The sequence below is a fragment of the Pezoporus occidentalis genome, unplaced genomic scaffold (assembly GCF_034315485.1).
Source record: "Pezoporus occidentalis ecotype Australia unplaced genomic scaffold, CSIRO_AGI_Poc_V1 ctg27, whole genome shotgun sequence".
Taxonomy (NCBI): Eukaryota; Metazoa; Chordata; class Aves; order Psittaciformes; family Psittacidae; genus Pezoporus; species Pezoporus occidentalis.
The window spans coordinates 3,183,419-3,207,747 of record NW_026914611.1 but is presented as its reverse complement, the minus strand read 5'-3'; the positions used below and the strand labels follow the sequence as shown (position 1 = coordinate 3,207,747).

General features: G+C 41.9%; 1 protein-coding gene and 1 long non-coding RNA gene across 2 annotated transcripts in view; one reads left to right on the top strand and one right to left on the bottom strand.

The window, feature by feature from the left end:
- Window positions 1-24,329, top strand: part of LOC134166689 (T-cell activation Rho GTPase-activating protein-like) — a 1,836,444-nt gene that overhangs the window by 543,190 nt on the left and 1,268,925 nt on the right. The window lies entirely within an intron of this gene.
- On the bottom strand, window positions 17,619-18,760 carry LOC134166697 (uncharacterized). Its single transcript, XR_009965958.1, has 3 exons — window positions 18,734-18,760; window positions 17,929-18,118; window positions 17,619-17,706 (listed from the first exon to the last, which is right to left on the bottom strand). It is a non-coding gene; the product is annotated as an uncharacterized LOC134166697 (long non-coding RNA).

The following is a 24,329-nucleotide window of genomic DNA, read 5'->3' as shown; positions in this document are numbered from 1 at the left end:
CCAACGACAACAAGGATAAGAGAAAATAACAAGGGAAGAGAATACAATACCACCGGCCAAGAAACGAGTCCCACCCGGAAGCCCGTGTCCTTCTGGGGAACTCCCAGTTACCCCCCACCCCGGCCATGACTTGCTGTGGTACGGAATACCTCTTTGCCTAGCCTGGGTCAGGCGCCCCGCCTCTGCTTCCTCATGGCATCCCCTCCTCCCTGGCAGAGCATGAGCCTCACAAAGTCCTTGGTCAGGGTAAACATCACTTAGCAACAACTGAAAACATCGGTATCACCAGCAGTGTTCCCAGGCTGGAAGTCAAAACACAGCACTGCACCAGCTACCACAAAGAAGAAACATGACTGCTACTGCTGAACCCAGGACTTTATCCACCCCTTATTCCATACCATTCACGTCATGCTCAGATCCCACATTTTCAATACACCATCGTTCTCCCATATATATACATCCATATACACACAGACCAAGAGAAAGAGATCATTTTCTTAGTGCATGGACCAATCCCTATAATGCTGCTGAGTCCATTCGGTCCATGATGTCAGGTTCCATCTCTTGTAACAATCTTTCAGGGCAGGAAAGGCTGTGTGCAGTATTGGATCGTTGCCTGATGATGCTGGTCATACCTTTACTGTGGAACTCATCCGGTTCTATCACAGTTCATTCTCTGTTAGGATGATGGTTGGAGGGAAGTCAGGGCTAGTCGCTGGTGACCTGGAGACATCTAGTTGATGGGCTATAAAAGTATTACACAGCAGGCAACAGCATACAATTAAGTTCACTGGCTGTTTTCCCCTAAAATCAAATCCCCTTGAGGTATACACTGGAATTCCCCATCTTCCCGCATTACCCATCAAGTATACCCAGGTCCCTGAGCAAAAGCAATCCCACGAGTGGGTTTGCCTTTACCTGAAGCAGGAATAACCCAGACTGTCTTCCCCAGCAAATTCTTCATATGTACCATGGGAACTTTGTCCCCTCTACAATATGTAAAAGTTCTGACTGGGCTGGGCCGGCCCTGTTGGCAGATCCTCTGGTGTTGACCAACCAGGTGGCCTTTGGTAAGTGTGTATCCCAATGCTTGAAAGTTCCCCCACCCATTGCTCTCAGTGTAGTTTTTAACAGCCCATTGTACCGTTCGATTTTCCCAGAGGCTGGTGCGTGGTAGGGGATGTGATATACCCACTCAATGCCATGATCTTTGGCCCAAATATCTATAAGGTTATTCTGAAAATGAGTCCCATTGTCTGACTCAATTCTCTCTGGGGTGCCGTGTAGCCACAAAATCTGTTTCTCAAGGCCCAGGATAGTGTTCCGGGCAGTGGCATGGGGCACAGCGTATGTTTCCAGCCACCCGGTGGTCGCTTCCACCATGGTAAGCACATGGCGCTTGCCTTAGCAGGTTGTCGGCAGTGTGATATAGTCAATCTGCCAGGCGTCCCCATATTTATACTTCAACCATCGTCCTCCGTACCAAAGAGGCTTTAACCGCTTGGCTTGTTTAATTGCAGCACATGTTTCACACTCATGAATAACCTGGCCAATAGTGTCCATTGTTAAGTCCACCCCTCGATCACGGGCCCATCTATATGTTGCTTCTCAGCCCTGATGGCCTGAAGCGTCATGGGCCCACCAGGCCAAGAATAATTCACCTTTATGTTGCCAATCTAAGTCCATCTGAGCCACTTCAATCTTAGCCGCTTTATCCACTTGTTGGTTGTTCTGGTGTTCCTCAGTGTCCCGACTCTTGGGTACATGGGCATCTACATGACGTACCTTCACCACCAGGTTCCGCACCCGGGCAGCAATATCTTTCCACAGTGCAGCAGCCCAGATGGGTTTACCTCTGCGTTGCCAGTTGCTCTGCTTCCATTGCTTCAACCACCCCCACAGGGCATTTGCCACCATCCATGAGTCAGTATAGAGGCAAAGTACTGGCCACTTTTCTCATTCAGCAATGTCCAGGGCCAGCTGGATGGTTTTCACCTCAGCAAACTGACTCGATTCACCCTCTCCTTCAGCAGTTTCTGCAACTTGTCGTCCAGGACTCCATACAGCTGCCTTCCATCTCCGATGCTTTCCCACAATACGGCAAGAGCCATCAGTTAACAAGGCATACTGCTTTTCACTTTCTGACAGTTTATTATATGGTGGGGACTCTTCAGCACGTACCGCCTCCTCCTTTGGTAACATTCCGAAATCTTTGCCCTCTGGCCAGTCCATGATGACTTCTAGTATGCCTGGATGACTGAGATTTCCTATTTCAGTTTGTTGTGTAATTAGTGCAGCCCATTTACTCCATGTAGCATCAGTTGCATGATGTGGAGAGGAGACCCTGCCTTTGAACATCCAGCCCAGCACGGGCAAACGGGGTGCCAGGAGGAGCTGTGTTTCAGTGCCAATCACTTCCGAAGCAGCTCGAACCCCTTCATAGTTTGCCAGCATCTCTTTCTCAGTTGGGGTATAGCTGGCCTCAGATCCTTTGTATCCCCGACGCCAAAAGCCGAGGGGTCGACCTTGAGTCTCCCCTGGAGCTTTTTGCTAGAGGCTTCAGGTAGGACCGTTCTCCCCAGCTGCAGTGTACAGCACATTTTTTACATCTGGCCCCGTCCAGACTGGTCCAAGGGCTACTGCATGGACTATCTCGCGTTTAATTTGCTCAAAAGCTTGTTGTTGCTCAGGGCCCCATTTAAAATCATTCTTCTGGGTTACATGATAGGGCTTACAATCGAACTGTAATTTGGGATGTGCATTCTCCAGAACCCCACTGCACCCAAGAAAGCTTGCGTTTCTTTCTTATTAGTTGGTGGAGACATTGCTGTTATCTTGTTGATCACATCTGTGGGGATCTGTCTATGTCCATCTTGCCATTTTACTCCCCAAAATTGAATCTCCTGTGCAGGTCCCTTGACCTTACTCCGTTTTATGGCAAAACCAGCTTTCAGCAGGATTTGGATTATTTTCCTCCCTTTCTCAAAGACTTCTTCCGCTGTATCGCCCCACACAATAATGTCATCAATGTATCGCAGGTGTTCTGGAGCTTGCCCCTGTTCCAGTGCAGTCTGGATCAGTCCATGGCAAATGGTAGGGCTGTGTTTCCACCCCATGCGCAGTCGGTTCTAAGTGAACTGGACACCGGTCCAAGTAAAAGCAAACTGTGGCCTGCACTCTGCTGCCAAAGGAATTGAGAAAAATGCATTGGCAATATCAGTCGTGGCATACCACTTGGCTGCCTTTGACTCTAGTTCATACTGAAGTTCTAGCATGTCCGGTACGGCAGCACTCAATGGTGGTGTGACTTCATTCAGGACACGATAGTCTACTGTTAGTCTCCATTCTCCATTAGACTTTCGTACTGGCCATATGGGGCTATTAAAGGGCGAGCGGGTCTTGCTGATCACCCCCTGACTCTCCAGTCTACGGATCAGATGGTGGATGGGAATCAGGGAGTCTCGGTTGGTGCGATATTGCCGCCAGTGCACTGTTGTGGTCACAACTGGCACTTGAGTTCTTCGACTTTCAGCAACCCCACAACAGAAGGTTCCTCTGAGAGACCAGGCAAGGTGGAGAGCGGCTCAATTTCCTCAGTCTCAAAAGCATCAATACTAAAAGCCCATAGGTACCCTTTGGGGTCTTTGAAGTACCCTCTCTTGAGGTAGTCTATGCCGAGGATGCATGGAGCCTCTGGACCAGTCACAGTAGGGTGCTTTTGCCATTCCCTCCCAGTCAGGCTGTTTTCAGCCTCCAGCACAGTCAACTCTTGGGATCCTCCTGTCACTCCAGAAATACAGATGGGTTCCACCCCTTGACAGCTTGATGGCATCAGGGTACACTGTGCACCGGTATCTACTAGAGCCTTATACTTCTGTGGGACTGATGTGCCAGGCCATCTCTGGTACGGCCAGAATGAGCACACACCTCATTTAAGTGTTTTATTAATTTTTCTGGATTTTGCAGTTGTTCGGTAGTGAAATTCCAAAGTAGAGGAGGGGCCCACTGACCTAAATACTTGCCCATATTGTCCCGCACACCCTGCCATTCATGACTCTCCAGCCTTAGGGAAAACTCTTGGTCCTCCTACATCGTCATTTGACCCCAGACAAGACCCAAACCTGACTCCGCTTAATTCTTGAAATCAGTCGTGGGCAAAACACACTCTGTATGCGTGCTAACATGGTGATTCCCATCACCATCAGCAAACAAGTCTCAACAGCATTAAAAGGCCATTCAAAAACTTCAAAACTCTCAAATGTAAATGGTCTGGGGGGACAACTGGGAGGGTAAAAGGATGTCTCCTTCACAGGTTGAGCACCTGAGAAGGAGAAAAAAGATGTGTAATTGCTGAGCACATTCTATTATATACCTCCCAAAGTATAAAGGTGGTGACCACACTGGGAACATAAGCCAGATCAGTTTCATGATCAATGATCCTATGGTATTACAAGTCATTACCATAAAGTACAATGAGACAAAAACCTTAGCCCAAGCCCCACACTTGAAAAACACTAATACAGCAAATACCGGGTAAGTAAGATATGATATACTGAAACCGTGAGATCAAGAGGAACAACCTTGAGAGCCAATAAATCAGCACTGTGATGAGTGACTATTAATCCGGTCAGATCTGTTGTTATCTCAACCCCTTGGGTGCCACGCTGGGTGCCAAAAATAACTGTCGTGGTTTAAACCTTAGCCAGACAGCTCGTCCACTCACTCCCAGTGAGTGGTGCCAGGCTGACAGCAATCGATGGCCCTCTCCCTCCCCCCCCGCCACGGGGCTCTCCCCTTCCCCACTCCCGGAGGAATGCGGAGGAGGATTGAAAGAGTGTAACTCCTATGGGTTGAGACAAGAACAGTCCACAAACCAATGTACAACACAAATCACCACCGCTACTACAACGACAAGAATGATAAGAGAAAATAACAAGGGAAGAGAATACAATACCGCCGGCCAAGAAACGAGACCCACCCGGAAGCCCGTGTCCTTCCGGGGAACTCCCAGTTACCCCCCACCATGGGCATGACGTGCTGTGGTATGGAATACCTCTTTGCCTAGCCTGGGTCAGGTGCCCCGCCTCTGCTTCCTCACGGCTTCCTCTGCTCCCTGCCAGAGCATGAGCTTCACAAAGTCCTTGGTCAGGGTAAACATCACTTAGCAACAACTGAAAACATCGGTATCACCAGCAGTGTTCCCAGGCTGGAAGTCAAAACACAGCACTGCACCAGCTACCACGAAGGAGAAACATGACTGCTACTGCTGAACCCAGGACAAACATCTATTTAATAAAGAGAATAATCTGTATGATGTCTATTTTGTAGTAGGCATTGATTTCTTACATTTTAGTGCAGCCATCAGAGTGGTCCTATTGAAGGGAAGTTCTCTCATTAAATGTAGATGAAACATACCAATAAATAAATAAATTAAATTGTGGATCTTGATATCTGAGTTTGTAGTCTTAGATTCTCTTCATAGCAAATGGAAACAAAGACAAACTTACAGATTGCCAGTCTTCTTATCCTGCTATCAATTATTTAAGTAAGTCAAGTGAGTTGTGCCCCATTTCTCTTCATTAGCTACAAAGATAACCTACAGTGACTGGCTCAGATATAGATATTTCTATTTTCACACTTAAGGGCTGATTCAGTTGCTAAGGATACCTAATGCCATTTAAGATGCCATACAATGCTGAAGACATCTGCACAAAGCTGGCATATATGACAAAGTCCTTATGGGAATGCTGTCTTATAGTTTAGTAACTGGAGGCAAGGAGAGATAAAATAGTGCATCTCAAATGGTAATAAATGCAAATGTTTAGGCAATTCAATCAAGTTCCCCAAATTAGACAAGCTGAATACCAACTCCAATGTCATGGAAAAAAAAAGAAAAAATAAAAAAAAAAGATAGTAAGGTGGTGGTGAGGTGGAGACCCACCAAAAAAACAAAACAAAACAAACAAAAAACCCCAACAAACCAAAACCCAACAAAAACCAAGCAAGCACAAACCCAGAAAACAACCATCAAAAAAACTTCTTTTCAATTTATTTTTCTGAGAAGGATTTGTTCTGCTTGTTTATTTTATTTTTAAAAGTAATATTTGTTTCAGAAATATTTGCATGCTTTCTAGAGTAGTGGAATTTTTCTGTTAACCTGTGGCTTTAATTATTTTATGAGGATAGTTTTGTTTCTTTTTTTTATATTATACTAGCTGAATGCACTTCACACTTTATGGTATATGTTCACAGTCACCAAAGTTTCTTCATGGAAGGATTTGTGATTTAAAATATACTGAAAATCCATAGAGAAGTTGAAAATAATTTAGAAAGGAACTGATTCACTGAGGAAGCATAAGTAAGAAACAGTAGTAAAGATGTATCTCTAATTCTCCAGTTGCATTCTGCTGTGTCCATAGTAAGAACAGAAGGATTTTTATTTTGTATCTGTTCCAGATAATTAGTTCCATCTAGATCAAAGTCACAGAAAAAAATTAATTTTAGGATAGATACAGGAATTGTGTTCATAGTTAAAAGATAAGCTCTACTTTTTCATTATATCTTAGTAGCTATGAAAACTGAATAGTAGGACAGGTTGCAGGGGATTTTGTCTCTTTCAAAAAATAGTCAAGAATGGGCTTTGGTATTATTTTAGCTTTTGAGCAGGGTACACAGGGTGCCCATCAAATCTATGAAATACATGTATTTCACCATTTAGTCACAGAGTAGTATAAGAAGGTGAGATAATAACAAGGGTAAGTTTCTGAACTCACACTGAACACCTCACAATTCATAATTTTTCAATAAAAACCCATGACTGAGACATACTTGTACATTGCTCTTTTTTTCCTGTTTCATGACTTATTTAGTTCATTATTATTTGTGCATATATCATAAGCACAAATATTATAACTATATATTTTCAGAATGTGTTAGAACAAGAAAAGTAAAACAACTATTTACTCAAAATACTAGCAATAATTTCTGGCAGATTTCCTTTGTCTGAAATCCTTGATGACTTCATAAATAATCCCCACAACATGAGTCTCTTCGTGTAATATTTATTCAGTCTCAGGTGTACAGACTGTCCTACATTTCTACAAGGAGATCACTGACAGGGAGTAGGATTAATCTAAGCTAGTGAAAAGAAACAATACGATAAAGAGTAAAATATCAGCAAATAATATTATTCCTTGTTGCCTAGAATAAGTTATTTATTTCCATGACGGGAATTTCCCAACATCTCTGCAGAATTGAAGGAATCTCTTTTCTTTTTTTTCCTAGCAATTTAAATGCATAACAGATTTATGCAAAGAGCTAAAATTGCTTTCCTTTGAAATGATAAATTTCATAATCATTAATGTTGTTAACACTTGAAACTTTACTAATCTTCTTTGATTAGGATTTCTGTTTCAAATACATAAGCACTGTAATAATAGCTTCACAGGGAAAACAGGATCCTTACTGAACTGACTTGATTTTGTTTGTCATTGTCAGCCAAAAAGTTTGAAATTATTGGCCTGCAGTTCTATGTTTGTTTTTATAGATAATACATATTTTGGTTGCAATGAAAATGTCAATGGAAATTAATATAGGCATCTGTTCTATGACAGGTTTGAAATAATGAGAGTTTGGTGAAACATAATTGTGTTTATTATAAAAATCGTTATTTTTAACATTTTTATATGGGTTTATAGGTACTACAGATCAAATAATTAGTGATTCTTTTTCAGTTTCTTTTTGATGTTCCTAGTACTTTCAAATAGTTTAGCAAAGCTCTATTGTCATCTATTCTTTACAATTTTCCAGGTTATATGTCCTTGAGAGTCTGACCTGCTTTTTTTTCTCAAAAAACTATAAATTGCTGCAGCTAAACTTTTTATGATGAGGAAAGTACAAACTGAAGTGACAAGACTGTGTGTCAAGATTATAATTATCTAGCAAGTGAATAGGGAGATATAGCAGATAGCAGATATTTGGGTTATGCTAGCTGTTGACATATTGTTAAATGAAGTTAATTTTGAGAAATGCAAAATATCGCTCTTAAAAATCAAGTGTTTTTTACTCCTGAGGCTTCACATCAGGGCTTTCAATTGGCTTTTTATTGTGATGCCTTCAAACAGATATCTACAACCATTCTGGCATCAGTGCCTGGAATATTGTTAATATAAAAGAAAAAGTGGTTTGGTTTTGCAATTGAGTTAGCAATTAATACAGATTTATATTAATAGGTATATTTTATCTAAACTGTTATTTCACACTGAAAACAAAAGATTTGGTTGCTTTTTTTTTTTTTTGGGGGGGGTGCATTTTTTGTTTTTTTTTTTTGTTTTTTTGGTGTTTTTTTTTTATGATAGAACAGTGATCCAGGTAGTAATTTGTTGTCTTAATAAACTTTACAGTGATTAAAGCTCCTAAAATCATTGGGAATAGATGTCTGCTCCATCTCATTTATAATACTATATAATAAGTGAAATGACCCAGTCAAAATTCCCTTTGGGGGTGGGAGTCTGGTGTGATGAGAGCAAGAAAGAGGAAAAGAGAAGACAGTTTGTGGAGAAATAACATCTTTCCCACCAACTCAAGAAAGCTTAGCAAAAAAAGATGGTTATTTGATGAAAACTGAAAGAATGTTTAAACCCATTTTTTCCTAGCTCTATTTTAAAAATTACTAGATCAACAAGGTTTAAAGTAAAGGCCTGTACAGATGGGTAGAAGAGAAATACATTAGCATTATTGAATGCCTCTGATGACTGTGAACTTTGAAATATATTTCACTGACTATTTAAAAAAAGATTCTATTTAGTGTATTAGCATAAAAAAATGTAATACGATCTGAAGAGGAAACCCAGAGACTTCATAAAGGACTCCTTTTACAAAAAAAAAGGGTGTAATTCAGCAGATTTTGTTTTTTTAATTGCTAAATACCAAGTTAAATACTTAAATGACTAAGAGAGAGCTAAAGTATTCAATATTCTATAAAATTTGGTAAACTCTGTCTTATTTCCCAAATGAAATGCATACAGCAAACTTCATGCATCTATAAATTCACTGTGCTAAAAACACCAGTGTAAACCTTGAAAATAAAGACTTCACAGGTGATGATTCAATGCTTCAATCATTTAAGAAACTTTAGTTTCAATTCTTTTAAGAGAACAGTTCGGTGGAAATGACATATAAAACGAAACATTTGTAAAACCTTGTGTTAACACATAAGTCTCTAATTAGCCCTTATGAGGTAAAACTGAAATCCCACAGATTTATGCAGTATTAAAACAAAAAGAAAAGGAAGATTATGAAATTCTGAGTTATCTCATGCTTCATTCATTTAAAATGATGTACCAAATCAAAGTATGGGAATGTATTAGTGAATATAATTCTAAGAAACTATCAGAAGAAAAGACACTTTAGGTCTGTGTCGCAATATATGAGGAGTGAGGAAGCATCTTGAGACAGAAGCAAAGAACTTTTTGTGTCTATGTGGGCTTTTCTACCCTAGGCCAAAGGTATTTTTTTAAAACATCACTCGCCATTCATTAGTAATGAGTGCGATTTGTAGAAATACAGATCGCTACTTTCAGTGTATGGATTATCAGGAAAACTAAGACATTCTTTGTTTATAAAATACAAATCTAGCTTCCTTGTAATGGGAAAAAAGAGGTAACAAATGAGAAGGGATGAGATCAAAAACAAGACTGAGGATCCTATGGTGCCATTCAGGCAGTTGTTTATTCAGCCTGAGCAGCCAGAGGTGTGGCTACATGGTACTTGCTGGCTGATGTTAAACCATGACAAAAGTTCATTTGAGAGTTAAGCAAAGTTTTAACTATGTAGCTAGTTTATGACCAATCTGCCAGTTTCACTGAAGAAATTGCCTACGTTCAAATGCACTTTCTTATCTTTGCTTTTATAGGACATAAGGCAGTATTTTCAAGACATTTTTTAAAAATGTTTCCTAAAATATAAATTGAAATAGGCCTCTTCATTAGGCAGATGTTTCCTTCAGTATAAATTTAAAGGACTAAAGCTGAGATCATGGTGAGAAAGGCATCATGTAGTTGTATGATTTTGAAAATATTTCTGCTTTCAAATATGCTGCCATTATTGCAGATTTCTGAACCAAGTGTTGATGGTGTTAAGAAAAAAAAGTAAAAAAAAAAAAAGTAGATAGAAAGTGAAGAAAAGGAAAAGAAATAAAAGGGGGGGAAAAAAAATTAGAAAAAAAAGTCCCCACAAATATGCTCATTTACATGGGCTTCTGTTTTGACAGCTACCTGTTATGTTGTAATACACTGTTTATTAGTACCTTTTTAATAGAAGAAAAATATGCCCAGTTCACAATGGGAACTTTTGAAAAAATTACAATAGAAAAATTATTTTCTTTTACTTTATGTAAGTTTTATTCTTCATTGAAATGAATTTACTTATTCTGGAGGACTTATGCGCTAGAACAAACATACCTAATTTAATTTTGTATAATGATTTTACCTGCATCAGGTGTGATGGAAGATGGTTTCCTTAGTGTGCACTGTTCTAATACCACCAGATGGAAATCAGTACATTTTAGTTAACTTCTAAGATTTAAAACCACACCTTCATTTCCATAGTAATTTTATTACTCCTCCTAATGTTGCCGTCCAAACAGTCTGTTTGCAGGAGAGAATATTATCTTGTCCCCTACCAGAACTTACCAGAAAGATAAGATAGGAAAAACCTAACAGTTACATTCTTAAGGTGTAACATCACATTTGTTTACCTGTAAATTATTCCTGTCAAAACAAAATGTCAGAGTTTTCTTAAATAGCACAGTTATCCACTTAAACACCATTTTTTTTTGTGTAAACCTGGATGACTTCTGGTAATATACCTACATATCTCAATAAAAATTCAACATAAAAATACCACCTGTTCTTTTAGATAAACCTTCTGCGTTTACTCTTTGAATGCAGCCCCATATGGTAAATTAAAGTAACACAGAAAGTAATAAATTCAGTGATAAAATGCAAGATCAAAGTGCAGAACTACACTCTGGATTAGTAATGTACTTATTTTTGTTATTTCTGCACAAGAGGAGGGTGGACTGGACATTAAAATCGGTTTTGTTGGAATCATTTTAATCTCTTGTTTTGGGCATGTTTATTTAAGTAATAAGATTGAGCCCTCTTTTCATATCAATGACTGTCGTGGTTTAAACCCAGTCAGGTAGCTTGTTCACTCACTTCCAGTGAGTGGTGCCGAGCTGACAACAATCGAGGTCCGTGTCCATCTCCCCCCCCGCCTCCCCGCACCGGGGCTCTCCCCTTCCCCGCTCCCGGAGGAACGGGGAGGAGGATCGAGAGAGTGCAACTCCTACGGGTTGAGACAAAAACAGTCCAGCAACAAATCACCACCGCTACTATCAGCTAAAACAATGATAAGGGAAAATAACAAGGGAAGAGAATACGATACCACCGGCCAAGAAAACGAGTTCCACCCGGAAGCCCTGTCCTTCCAGGTAACTCCCAGTTACCCTTCACCCCGGGCATGACGTGCTGTGGTATGGAATACCTCCCCGGCTAGCCCGGGTCAGGCGCCCCGTTTCTGCTTCCTCACAGCTTCCCCTCGTCCCTGGCAGAGCATGAGCCTCACAGAGTCCTTGGTCAGGGTAAACATCGCTTAGCAACAACCGAAAACATCGGCTTCACCAACACTGTTCTCAAGCTGGAAGTCAAAACACAGCACTGCACCAGTTAACACAAAGGAAAAACATGACTGCTACTGCGGAACCCAGGACAATGACTATCATATTAAAAGATTAAAAAAAAACCAAATACTAACTCAAATGAGAAATAAAACTGAAAGTTCACCTTTCTAGAAATCAATTGTTTCAACATAGGAAAAAATAGTAAAAAAAGAAAAAACAAACAAACAGGAAAACCCAACCCAAACCAAAAAACAGTAACAACAAAACAAAACAAACAAATAAGCAAAGAAATAAAATAAGTACCTAAGGTCATATAAAGCAAAAAGAAGTGATGGTCCAATTGATCTCAGGAGGTAGTTCGTGGACTGCAGAACCTTTCCTTCTTTAAATTGTTCAGAGTAATTTGGTTTGTGCAAAAATTATTGTTGCTTGTTTTTCAAGCTGTGACTCTTTGTGTGCAAACAGGCATAGAGGACCACTTCTTTAAGAAACGAGATCTGCTCTTTCCTTACCTGTTGCCTGGCAACTGGGATTGAAATCCCAAATTCTCCATCCCTGGAGAAGCCCTACAACTGCCCTGCAGGCAAATGGATTTTTATGAGGGCAACTTTACCGTTTTTCATCCTCAGCTTCAAGAGCTATCAAGTGTACGAGGTCAGTTAAGATATTCTTCCAAAAAACTAAGAAGTTACAGGTCTTCTCACAAAAAATGCCACTTCTTCCCAACTATGAAGCAAAATGTCTGAAAAGGAAGGTGAAATAATACATTTTCAGTGCCTTGCTTTTTAATCTTGCTTGTTTACACAGGCATACTGTTCGTTAGCTATTTCATATTCTTTTATATCAAACACATGGCTGAGTATAATGTCAGCAATGTATAAACATTAATGTGCAAATTCCCAGAAACAATTGTTACTGTCTCCTCCAACCACAGACAAACATTCCATATCACTGAGAAAAGGAAGTTGTCTAAGTTTAAAGTGCAGCAAGTGTAACATATGACAGTGCCAGGATTGCTTCTTAATAATAATCACATACTTGAATATGGATACTTTGGAAAAAAAAAAAAAGAAAGAATGAAAGGGAAAGGAAAAGAGAAAGGGAATTTTTATGCATATCAATTGTAGTCTTTGTTTGGTCCTCCTGCACTGGACTAAAATTATGTGTTTATTTACAGACATAGTAAGCACAGTAAAATGTTGTTTTCGATTATTTCTAATTACATTAATAGGTCTTTACTCATTGTTTCAGTATTAAATAGGAAAAGTGCAGCATATAATGCACATATTTAAAGTTACCAAGAAAAATTACAATATTATTGAAGGAACAACACAAAAATTACTAATATTAGTTCTATCATATAACAAGTAACATCCTGAAATACGTACATTTACTCCACAATACTTGGAAGTTTCAGCCTTGTTCTCCTCCTTATTTCTTATAAACTGGTATGAAGATTCTATACAGCACACCATCTATTTATGTATTATTTTGTTCCAATTCAAAGCTTTAAAATCTAACCTCCTGGCTGATCAAACTAGAATCAAGACACATCTATTTTTAGTAGGGACACATCTAATAAGTAAATCAGTAAGCCTAAAGGCTCCTACCTGCCTGCTGTAGTAGTTGCTTGGTTATGAACTCTTAACAGTTTTCTCACATCAAAAATCATATTTCATGTTACACTTCAGACCAAACAGGCTTGTAGAAGAGTTGTTTAAAACTTCTACTTTAATATAACCATAACTATTTTGTTCTTATTACAGCTTTATAAAGTTATTTTCTGCTTAGGCACCTGTAGAAAATTGCACCTCAAGTTATGCAGAATGTTTGCACTGAACCTTGAAGACATATAATCTGAAACCCAGCTTGAATTTCATAGTATTTCTAGCCTTTTACTTAGAAAGTTTGTAAATAGCCAGTACTTGAAGCTTTAAATGTGTTTGGCCACAGAAGAGCAAGAAAAAAAGTCAGGTGTGCACTGCTGAGGAAAAGAAACAGGGAGCATATTCTGTCTTTGCGCCAATTAGATTGTTCTTGCAAAAGTTATTACCTCTTTTGCACAAGGAGAGGCTTTTGTTTGTTGTGGGTTTTTTTTTTATTAGTTGCGCTTTTTTAATTATTATTGTTCTTCTTTTTTCTCTTTCTTCTTTTCTTTATTACACTTCACAGTATGGATCAATAACTGATATGTACATATATCCAGGATATGTACATATCCAGTTATTGGAAAATTGGAGTCTCCAACAGCAGCCCAGTACCTGCTGTCATAACAGAAACCAAGTCAAAACAGAAAGTCAGAGAAAGTAGTCAAGAATGAGTAATGAGTGTCAGCTTTACATGCTCTTTCTTGGTTAGACATAGCTTTCCACCTGGCAGTGTGGGTTTCCGTCTGATGAGGGAGTGATAGTCTCCTTAAACGTTCATTTTCTTGTTCTCTTTAATTTTTCACATTTTTAGCTTAGGCAAGATTGCCTATGATGTCTAAACAGCATGACTTGAAAGAAGAAGACCAGTCAAGATATTGTCATATCAACAGCCTGACCTAGGAAATGAAGCTGCTTACCTTTGCTCTTTCAAAGTATTGGGCAAGTGATAGCTGAGTGGTTTCCTCATATAAGATTATGAGTAGATATCTCTGAGGAGACACAGTGGCTGAGTGGCTTCTCTATTCCTTCAGGATGGAATATGAAGACATCAAAATTCACTGGATTATAAACTATTAGTTCTATGTCCAGTACTTCACCTGTAAGTTTAAGGTTGAGATAGGTGTATTAAACGTTTTTATGCTTTCAAGATCATATTACTGAGTTATAATGCTTAGTTGCTTAAATAATATTTCATGTTTCACCCAGGGATAGGTAAAGTTACCTCTGAAGGATAACTGCTAGGTCTTGACTCCTAAAGATTCTCTGGTTTGGCATGTACTCCCATGCTCTGTAGACATTAAAGACTCTGTGAAAGGTGATGCTAAGGTCCATAAATATTCATCCTACAGGAAGACAGTTATTTCACCCAGATATTCAGGGTTAGTTTGTAAGGCAAATTCAGACTGTCATGGCCAGCAGGTGACAACTTGCATTCAGCTGTCATCCTAAAATCAGTGAACTGAATTTACTATCAAGCCATTGTCATGCCTTCAAAGAAAATAATTTCAGGCATATAAAGGGAAAGCTGACTGAATAAACATGGTATGATGAGATTTAAGGCATTTGCTGAATCTTCTCTCAAGGTGATTATAGAATAACCTGAAATGCTACAGCAGGAGCTGTATGTTGGGAGCTTCTGGGGGCTGCCCACCACATTTTGAAAAGAGAAGATGATGTGCAAATCAACAGGAATCAACACTGTTTCTTTTTTAACACAGGCTGTTTAGAACTACAAATAATAACCCCAGTTCAGGTTTAATAGGGTGTGTTCTTCCTTCTCTTGACATCAAGGATATTTTTGGTCATACTAATGAGGAAACTACTGATCAGGGTTGTTGGGTCCTTGCTGTATAACAGAACTTTCTCATATTTCACCAACTGATATATTTTCTTTTAAGTTATTAGTAAATGAAATGCAATTTGGTAGAACTGTGCTTTTTTTTTTTTTTTTCCTCTCTCTCAACTCTAAACAAGAAACTTTTTGTTCCTGGTATGATACTGTGTCTTTTGTATATTCTATTTCCTTCCATGATAACCCCCTGGACATCTGGGACAGCCCTGTTGTTTGTGTTGACTACATAAGTGAGTGATTGTTCAAACAAAAGATACCCTTTTTAGGTAAGTATCATGGCAAAGTTAGCATGCAGAATAGCAAATATCATCAAAAAACATACATTAAACAAATTATGGAACTTCACTTAATAACTATTAAACTAGATTGAGAGCATCCTCGTCTGCATTAGGTAGTGTGTTTCCAGCAGGCCAAGGGAGGTGATCTTGCCCTCTACTCAGCAGTAGTAATAACACAGCTGAAGTGCCGAGTCCAGATCTTGGCTTCCCAGTATGAGCAAGCAAGTAACCAAGTAGGCAAATGAAGGAAGGAAGGAAGTAAACAAGGACAAAAATTATCTAAAAAAGTAGAGACTATGAATTGCTTTGAAAGTAATAAATTGAGGGCAATAAACTATTGTGATTATGGTACAAGATTACTAACAGCAGATATATTCATAGCTGTCATTCAAAAGAACATTGAAAAAACAGCCCTGTAATAGGAAAGGCATCCTGTAGACTTTCATTTGTTAGAAAAAACCAAACCAGAAAAAAACCTTAAATTACTTCATTACCCAAAAGTGTGATTATTTCCTTTACAGTCACAAAAGCCTACATACTTTTGTCTAACAATTCAAAATAATGAAACTATGTAATAAATACAAAATCACAATACAGTATAATAAAAATGAAATACTAAAAATTTGTTCAAATATTTAGCTTTAAAAATTGAAGCATTTTATTTTGACTGGAACTGTTGGCCTTGCAACATTTTTCATTCAAATAGCTCCACTGAATTTTGCAGGACTAAAACCCCTCAACCCCCCAAAAAATAAAATTCAAAACATTCTCAATTAAAAAGTTGTTCAAATCAGTTAAAGGGACATTTCAGAGCTCTGTTGGCTTTATATATAGCAGTGAGATAGATTGGAAGACTGCAATGAAGATATTTTTCATTGACTGGAAAAGTGTAGAAACATAGCATGGAAATAATTTAATTCGCCATAATTCCATGTGAACCGTTCCTGAAAATTGTCACAGATTAATTTAGGGTAGAATAGATGCAAGAACATAACTACATGACACAGTGACCTATCATGTCTTTCTTTACTAAGGAAGATCATTGTCTTTTCCTCTCGAGACCTGATCACATCCTCACTGCAAACCCAGAGGAACAGGGCACTTGCTTTGTCCAAAGTGTGGCCCAGTCCAATAGGCTTCATGTGGAATTCTGTATTTTATTCCTATTAAAGTCAAGGGTTTAATGATGATTTTAGAAAAGGCAGAATTACTACATGGATAAACTTCAAAAATTCCAATCCTAATAGTAGAATCATAGAATCACTGCTTTGGGTTGGAAGGGACCTTAAAAATCACCTAGTTCTAACTCAGTGCCATGGGCAGGGACACCTTTCACTAGACCAGGGCGCTCAAAGTGCCATCAGGCCTGGCCTTGAGAAATTCTCTGGGAAACCTTGTCCAGTGCCTCACCAAACTCATCATGAAAAAAGTGGCACAAAAAATCTTGAGATATATATACATTTTTTAAATTCTCAATATTCGGTGCATCTGAAACCTGTGCAAATGTAATTAATTTTCACTCAGATCTCTGTATTGCATAATTTTGTGAGTGTACACACATACCTTGTTCTACTAAAATTTGTAACTTCTTTTTTCTTTTTCATACTATTATGATAGAAAGCATATTATATTTTAAAAAGTCAATGTCAAATAGAAATACTCTATTCTACATTGTTTTCGTGCTCTGTAATATTTTGGGTGAAAATATAGCTTTCTATATAGTGTACAGAATTTAAGCATAGGAGCATTTACCTAATACTCCTTGTAGTTCTTAACAAATACAAAATTAAATGTTGCTGGTGGAAACAGCTAACACTTACCTTAGAAAATGGAAAAAAAGACATTTTGCATTCATACATCTACAAAGTACAAATTATATCCCAGAAGCAAGAGTTGCTACAATGCTATCTAAGCCACAATAGAGGCCTTAATGTTAACATTTCATTCTGTTATATACCCAAATTTCATATTCTGTGCTGGTAATGGTAGAGCTTGCTCTTGGTAAATGAGGCAAAGAATCTGCTTCATATTCTCCCACATCAAAAGTGAAGAAATACAGTCTTTTCTGCAAAATGGAGAACAGCTAGTTCTAAATGATATTGACTGATATTCACTTACCTCTGCTGTTTCCAGCTCTGTTTGCGCTGCTTGTGCCTCCTCATCCCCCTGTCTGGCCAGCCTGGCCACCTGCTCTCCCATGAATTCCTCCTGCTGGTCGATGAGGAACTCGACAAGCTTCATCACCTGCACGCAGCAAACCACTGGTTTCGCTGAGGAGGCTGATGAGGGCTCAAACAGTCTTTCCCAGCCTGACCTGTGCTTCTGTGCAGGAAGGTGCAGCCATGGGGCTGCTCTTCCAGCTGCTGACCCATGGCTTTACTGATGGGAGGAGGCAGCCAGGACCCTTTGAGCAGCAAAACCTGGCTGGGCTGGGAGTGCTGTAGTTGGGTGGTGAACACAGCATACCTTCTCTGTTTCCAGAGCCAGGATATCCAGGGGCAGCTCCTGGGGTGGGCTCAGCAGGTTTGGTGCCAGGCACATGGCCAGGTTCCCAGCAGTCATCTTTGCTGTGGCCACATTCTTGCTGATGCTGCTAAGCAGTGACCGCAAGCGCCAGAGCAGGAGGAGATTGGCCTCTGGTAGTTTGCTGGCCACCCTGAGGGAACAGGAGTTAATGAAGTCGGTGTTGACAACACAGGTCTTCCAGGCTGATCTCACCCAAGGCCACTGACCACTCTAAAGCAGAGGTTCTGCCTTTGCTGAGTGTAAGCAGCAAGGAGAAGCAGACAGGCCAACCCAATAGGGGTGATAAGCAAACTTCTCCTTTATTTGTGATGCAGTTCGCATTTATATAGGAGTGGTATTCAGCCACTCCTCCTTGGCACAACAGTATTGGTTAGCCCCACACAGCTTCCTCCACATTCTCCTCCCATGTCCGGTTTCCAGTTACCTGTGGGGGCCACCCCCTGCCTTGCTCGCACAGTCCTCCAGGGCTCTATGGTCCTGCTCTTAGAGTCATTCTGCAACAGCTGAGATGTGGCCACCTCCCTCCCTCCCTGCTCTTCTGAAAGAGGCCCTTGTTGGAACAAGCCCTAATGCCTATGGGAAGTGCTCCCTGGAGAAAAAAGCTTTTCAGTGCCTCTTTCCCCCAAACATAAAGTCCACAGCAGCAGGAGGTGGTTTGCAGGAGCCATGGCTATTTCAGGCAGGCCACTGCTTTGTGTTGGAGTCCCAGCCTGTGCCAGACCCTGCTGGCTGCTGCAACACTTACTCTTTCAGTGCTGCCAGCCTCTCCTGCTGCCATCCTGGCTGCACAGATCTGCCAGGGGCTGGCCAAAGAGAGCTCCTACACCAGCAGAGCCTGATGGCCCCGGTGCCTCTGCCACAGCCAAGGTCCCTGGTTGTGCAAATGGCCAGGACAGCCTCCTCCTGCTCCTGCAGGTCCCGCCTGCTGCCAAGGGAAACAGAGCAAAGAGCTGTGGAGCAGAAGCACCAGGAGAGCGCTCCCAGACCCCTTCCGTGCTGTCCCCCTGCCACCGAGGGTACAGAAGAGGCGGTATCATTTTGGACCTAGTGGCCCTGGGGCTCAGCTCTCTCCTGCTGCAGAGTGATGGGGATGGATGTGCCCTGCGGGAAGGGCAGCGGCAGCCCCACTGCAGCACGCGTGCCCACCTGCAAGAGCAAGAGAGAAGGGCCATCCTGCCCCTCTCTTCTCCACACTCACCATCCACATGGCCACGTCTGCCTTCAATGCCAGAGGGCACAGGAACTGGCAGCTGCTTGGAACCAGCCTGCAAGAAACGGGCTGCACTCACCAAGGAGCCCACAGCAGAAAGGGCCCCTGGACAGCTGCATCAGCTGCTGGCTGTGTGTGAGAGGTGGGAATGGGTGAGATTACACTGCAAGGGACCCTGACCTGGGCCTGGCGCTGGAGCAGCTTCTCCACGCTGCTGGCATCCAGTGTCGTCCCCTGGGCAAGGGGAAAAGAGCAGAAGGTGAGGAGCAATGCAGCTGATGCTGGGTTGTGGCAGCCCCTGGGGACAGAGCAGAGGCAGAAGGGACACTCACAGCATGGCGGCCACTCAGCTCCTTCATCACCATCCTGATGGACGGCAGCTGGGTCACCCGGGCTCCCTGAACTCCTTCGGGTGGTCTGTGCACAGGGAAGGGGGAGAGAAAGAGCTGTGTGAGACCCAAGCCAGCTCTTCCCTCTGCTGACAGCCTGGGGAGTGCTTCCACACTGCCAGGAACAGCCGGTGCCACCCAGCAGTGGAGCGGGAGCAGCGGGAGTGGAGAAGATGTGGCCGGGCAGGTGTTGGCTGGACACAGCTGGAGGATGCAGATTCACCAGATGTGCCTGCTCAGCAGTGGGGGCACTTCCGCCTGCAGATCTGGGACACCTCTGCCCAGCTCAACAAAGGCGTTTCATCATCATTAGGATGCCACTCATGGAGCATCCCCCCTTGATGGGAGCATGGGCAGCCCAGGCTGCAGTGCCAGGCAGGGCTTACCCAAGGAGAGTGCTGACCCAGAGTTCCTTCACTACTCGGGAGCTGCCAAAAGACAGGAGAAACAGCCTCAGTGCCTGCTGTGCCGCAGCCAACCCTAACTATTCTATGATGCTGTGATTCTATGCTCCAGGTGTCAGAACAGAGATTCCCCTGCAGCCTGTGGTACAGACCATGGTGAGACAGGCTGTGCCCCTGCAGCAAATGGTGCCCACATTGGAGCAGACACCCATCTGCAGCCCAGGGAGGACCCCACCGTGGAGCAGGGGGATGCTCAAAGGAGGCTGTGGGAAGCCTATGGAAGGGACCCACATTGGAGCAGTTTGTGAAGAACTGCAGCCTCTGGAAAGGATTCAATTTGAAGAAGTGGAGTGTTTCCTGTGGGAGGACCCCCACCCTGGGGTGGGGGAAGAGTTTGAGGAGTCCTTTCCCTAAGGAGGAGGGAGACTCAGAGACAACATGTGATGACCTGACCACAACCCCTATTTCCCGTCCCCCTGTGCTGCTCCGGGGAGGAGCCAGAGAAGTCAGGAGTGAAGTTGAGCCTGGGAAGAAGGGAGGGGTGAAGAGAAGGTGTTTTTAAGATTTAGGGTTATTTAATAAATTAAACTAATTTCCCCTAGTCTAGTCTGTTTTGCCTGTGGTGGTAACTGGTGTGTGATCTTTCTCTGTCTTTATCTTGACTTGTGAGCCTTTCATTGTATTTTCTCTCCCCTGTCCATTTGAGAAGGGGAGTGGTAAAGTGACTTTAGTAGGCACCTGACATCCAGCCAGATTCAATACACCACAGTTTGTTATAAAAATTAATTTGAACTGGTTTAGGTCCAGAGGACGAATACACTTCTGACTGGAAGAATGGAAAATATTGTAGTAGAGATCAAATCATCTTAATGTGCTTAGTTTAGCAATTTCAAATTTGAAAAGGGATATAATGGATGTCTTTAAATATGCATAGGATAAGCTCTAGTGACAAAGAATTCCTATTTATGATAATAAACCATATTGATACAAGGATGTATCAGTATACACTTGTTTGCAAAACATTTATACTGGAAATGAAAAGACAGTTTCTGAATGATGGAGGTGAAAATAACCCACTGCTAGGTGTAGAAAGTACAAAACTGCTTATATTAAAAAGCAGATTACGTTTTTGCCAGTGATTTCTTCCCTTACCTGTCACATAAGTGGATTTAAAGACATTAAAGATTCCTTCTGGTCCCCCATATTCCTACCTAGAAAAGAAAAAGGTATGACTGCCATGGAAGAATGTGGAGACAGTGCTCTCACAGGAGAACGCATAATTGGTACATAAAATCTGAATAATACTGAAAGATACAGCAAGGCCATGAGATGCCCAAAGAAGCTTAAGCAAGCAAGATAAGAAGAAGCTGGAATTCACTGAGGTAATGAGAACTGTGGACTGTTGGCAAGCTTTCGAGGTCAAGTTCTCACACCTGTGCTTAACCAATTATATGTTAGTCACTAAGGGTCTTCAAGACATGTATCCAATCATAATATGCCAAATCACTGTAAGTGCATGTAAGAAATAGTATATAAGGAGTTAAGGCTTTGTAATAAATTTGGCAACCGCTTGATCACATTGATCGTCTCTGCATTGTCCGTGACTCCCGCACCAACAAGTGGCGCCCGAACAGGGACTCTCTGATCGGTAACTCGACGAAGACGAGTTTGAAGGTCCGATGAAAAGGAGGGGGCGGAGAGCAGGCCGAAAGTCAGCGTTACCCCAGCGCTGGGAAGTCAGACGTCTGCAAAACTTCGGGAATCTCGCCCTGATCAAGTGAGCAGCTAGGGAGGAGATGGGGCACTTGTTATCCAAAGAGGAACAGGCGGTGGTGAAGCTTCTCCAACACATTCTCTCTAAGAGAGGACTGCAATATGATAGTGCCGCCTTACAGAGGCTGTTAAAGTGGTCCCGTGATCGCAAGGTTAGTAAAGGGACCAAAGGTGCACAGAAACACTCTACACTTTGGAGATTGGTGTTAGAGACTTTGAAAGAGATGAAATTGGAAAGTGCGGTGGTAGCTTCTGTATTTGCTGCTACAGCTCCAGAAGGGGCTGTCTCCCTTAACCCCCATCATAGTGCTGCGGCTATGACTTTTGCATCTCCTGTGGTACCTGGAACTGTGCCGAAAAAATCAATGCCCCGAGCCGATGAAAACAAGAGCCAGGTCCGCAGACGGCCACATACCGAACGAGAGACACCTGACAAGAAAGACATCGCTGCGAACAACGGAGACCCTGAGTTCGACCCAGGATCAGACTCCGAGTCCCCTGAATCCGAGCCAGATTTATATCCTCTGCTTCCAGACTCTGACTCGTCATCTTCCAGGTCGGTCTGCTCGGCTCATCAGCAACTACTCACTGGCCTTGGAGATGCTCAGCTGCAACAATTGATGAAAAAGCTTGAAGCCCTCGAGACTCGGATTGACACATCTCTATCTGTGCCACCACCTTATCCTCCGCAAAACCCCTTCCTTAAAGAAGGCAACCAGGGGAGGGGGTGGGAGAGGTATTGGGGGGCACAAATCCTGCACACCGTTAGCACAGCTTAATCAAAGATGTGATTATTACTGGTGAATTTTCTGCAATGGGCCTCTCTGCATATCCGTGTTTACTACAGAGCAGGGGCATAAAGAGTGGGAACCTTTTGATCTCAAAATAGTTAAGGAGGCCTGACAGGCGGTGACTACATATGGGTTAAAATCCTCTTATACTCAAGCTGTATATGTTATGATTTTTTTTTGCGATTGACAGGAGACTTTAATGACTCCCCTGCTATAATACATGGTCAGGCATTAGGTTCAGGTTGTATAACTAAAACTCTGGGTATTCTTGTCCAGTACAAGGATTTGGAAACCAGCATTTGGAAAGGTCCTGTGGAAGTAAAACTAACTGGTTGAGGTTATATGTGTGTAAATTACAGATTCTGGTTTGCGGTGGGTGTCAGCTCGATGGGTGAAACCCTGGAAAGAGTCAGCATCGCCCCAGGACACCTCCCTTGTCATTGATTGAATGAATTGAAATTTGAGCTCAGGACATCCATTTTATGGATGTTTTCAGTCCTTCTTAAAGTGAAGGGAGCAACCTTGTTTACGTTAAATAAACAAACAAACAAACAAAACAAACAAAAAACCACCACCCACCCCCATGCCCCCCTCCCCCAAACCTCCAGGGAAGCAAGATCAGCACAGGATACAGATGTATTGTGTGATTTTCTGGCAGTGGGAAGGTCTCTCTTATACTGTTATCAGGGGTATTGGGCATACTGTGACAGACCATGGACTTGGGACCCCATATACAACGCATTTAATACAGTTTCTCTGTGATACTCGTGTACTAGAAGTTGGTAAATATGGTAAGACCTGGTAGGTCCAGGTTTCTGTCAACCTTTGGAGACCTTTATAGATACTGCTGGCCACTTCTTCCAACATAGGCTGGCCACCTGTGTCAGAATGAGTGTGCATTTTGGTCAGTATAAAAGCCCAAGCCTCATATGATGTGGGGGAGGCAGAGCCTCTGCGGGGACACCCGCTAAGGTTGAGCCTGCCACCTCGCACTGCAATGATGCTTCTCGGAGCTGGTTTCCTGTTAGTCTCCACAGGGTCCTTGTGCCATGTTCTGTACGTGGGACTGCGTAGTAGGAGTAATGATTGTCTGGATTTTGTGCTTCAAATATTGTAGTTGTGTGGCGTGTGCTTGTGGGATCCCATATGTGTATGTGTGTGTGTGTGTTGAGGGCAGACGGTGTTCTGTGTATTTTTTGTTGTTGGGTTCATGTAAAAGTTTTTAACCGGTAGCAGTTTAAGATTTTGGGTAAGAAAGGGTTAATGCAAAAATGCGGTTGCGGCAGGTATTTATGTTTGCTGCTGAAGCAGGCAAGCAGCTGTAGCTGCTGCTGAGCAGACAGGCTTTTATTGCTGCTGCTGAGCAGGCCTGTGTTTGTAGCTGTGCAAAGCAGGGTGAGCGACTTTTTGAAAAAAAAAAAAAAACAACAAAAAAACCTGACCTCCGATTCAGCTCCTGGAGCTCCACCAGCGGAATGGCCAGAATGGATGCCAGAGCCAAGGAGTGAAGGAAAAAAAAAAACACAACAGCAACAAAAAAAAAACAAAAAGAAACCAACAAAACAAACCAACAAAAAAAAAAACAAACAACCAAAAAACCAAAACCCAACCCCTCAATCTATTGAGGTATTGAGGCAGTTTGTAGAGACACCACAGACAAAGCCTAAAGAGCACCCACAACACAGTGGGTTCATGGTAGGAGACTTGCTTAGTATGTTTAAGGTAACCTGGGGGTGAATCCAAGACTTGGAGGAATAGATAGATCAGTTGAAAT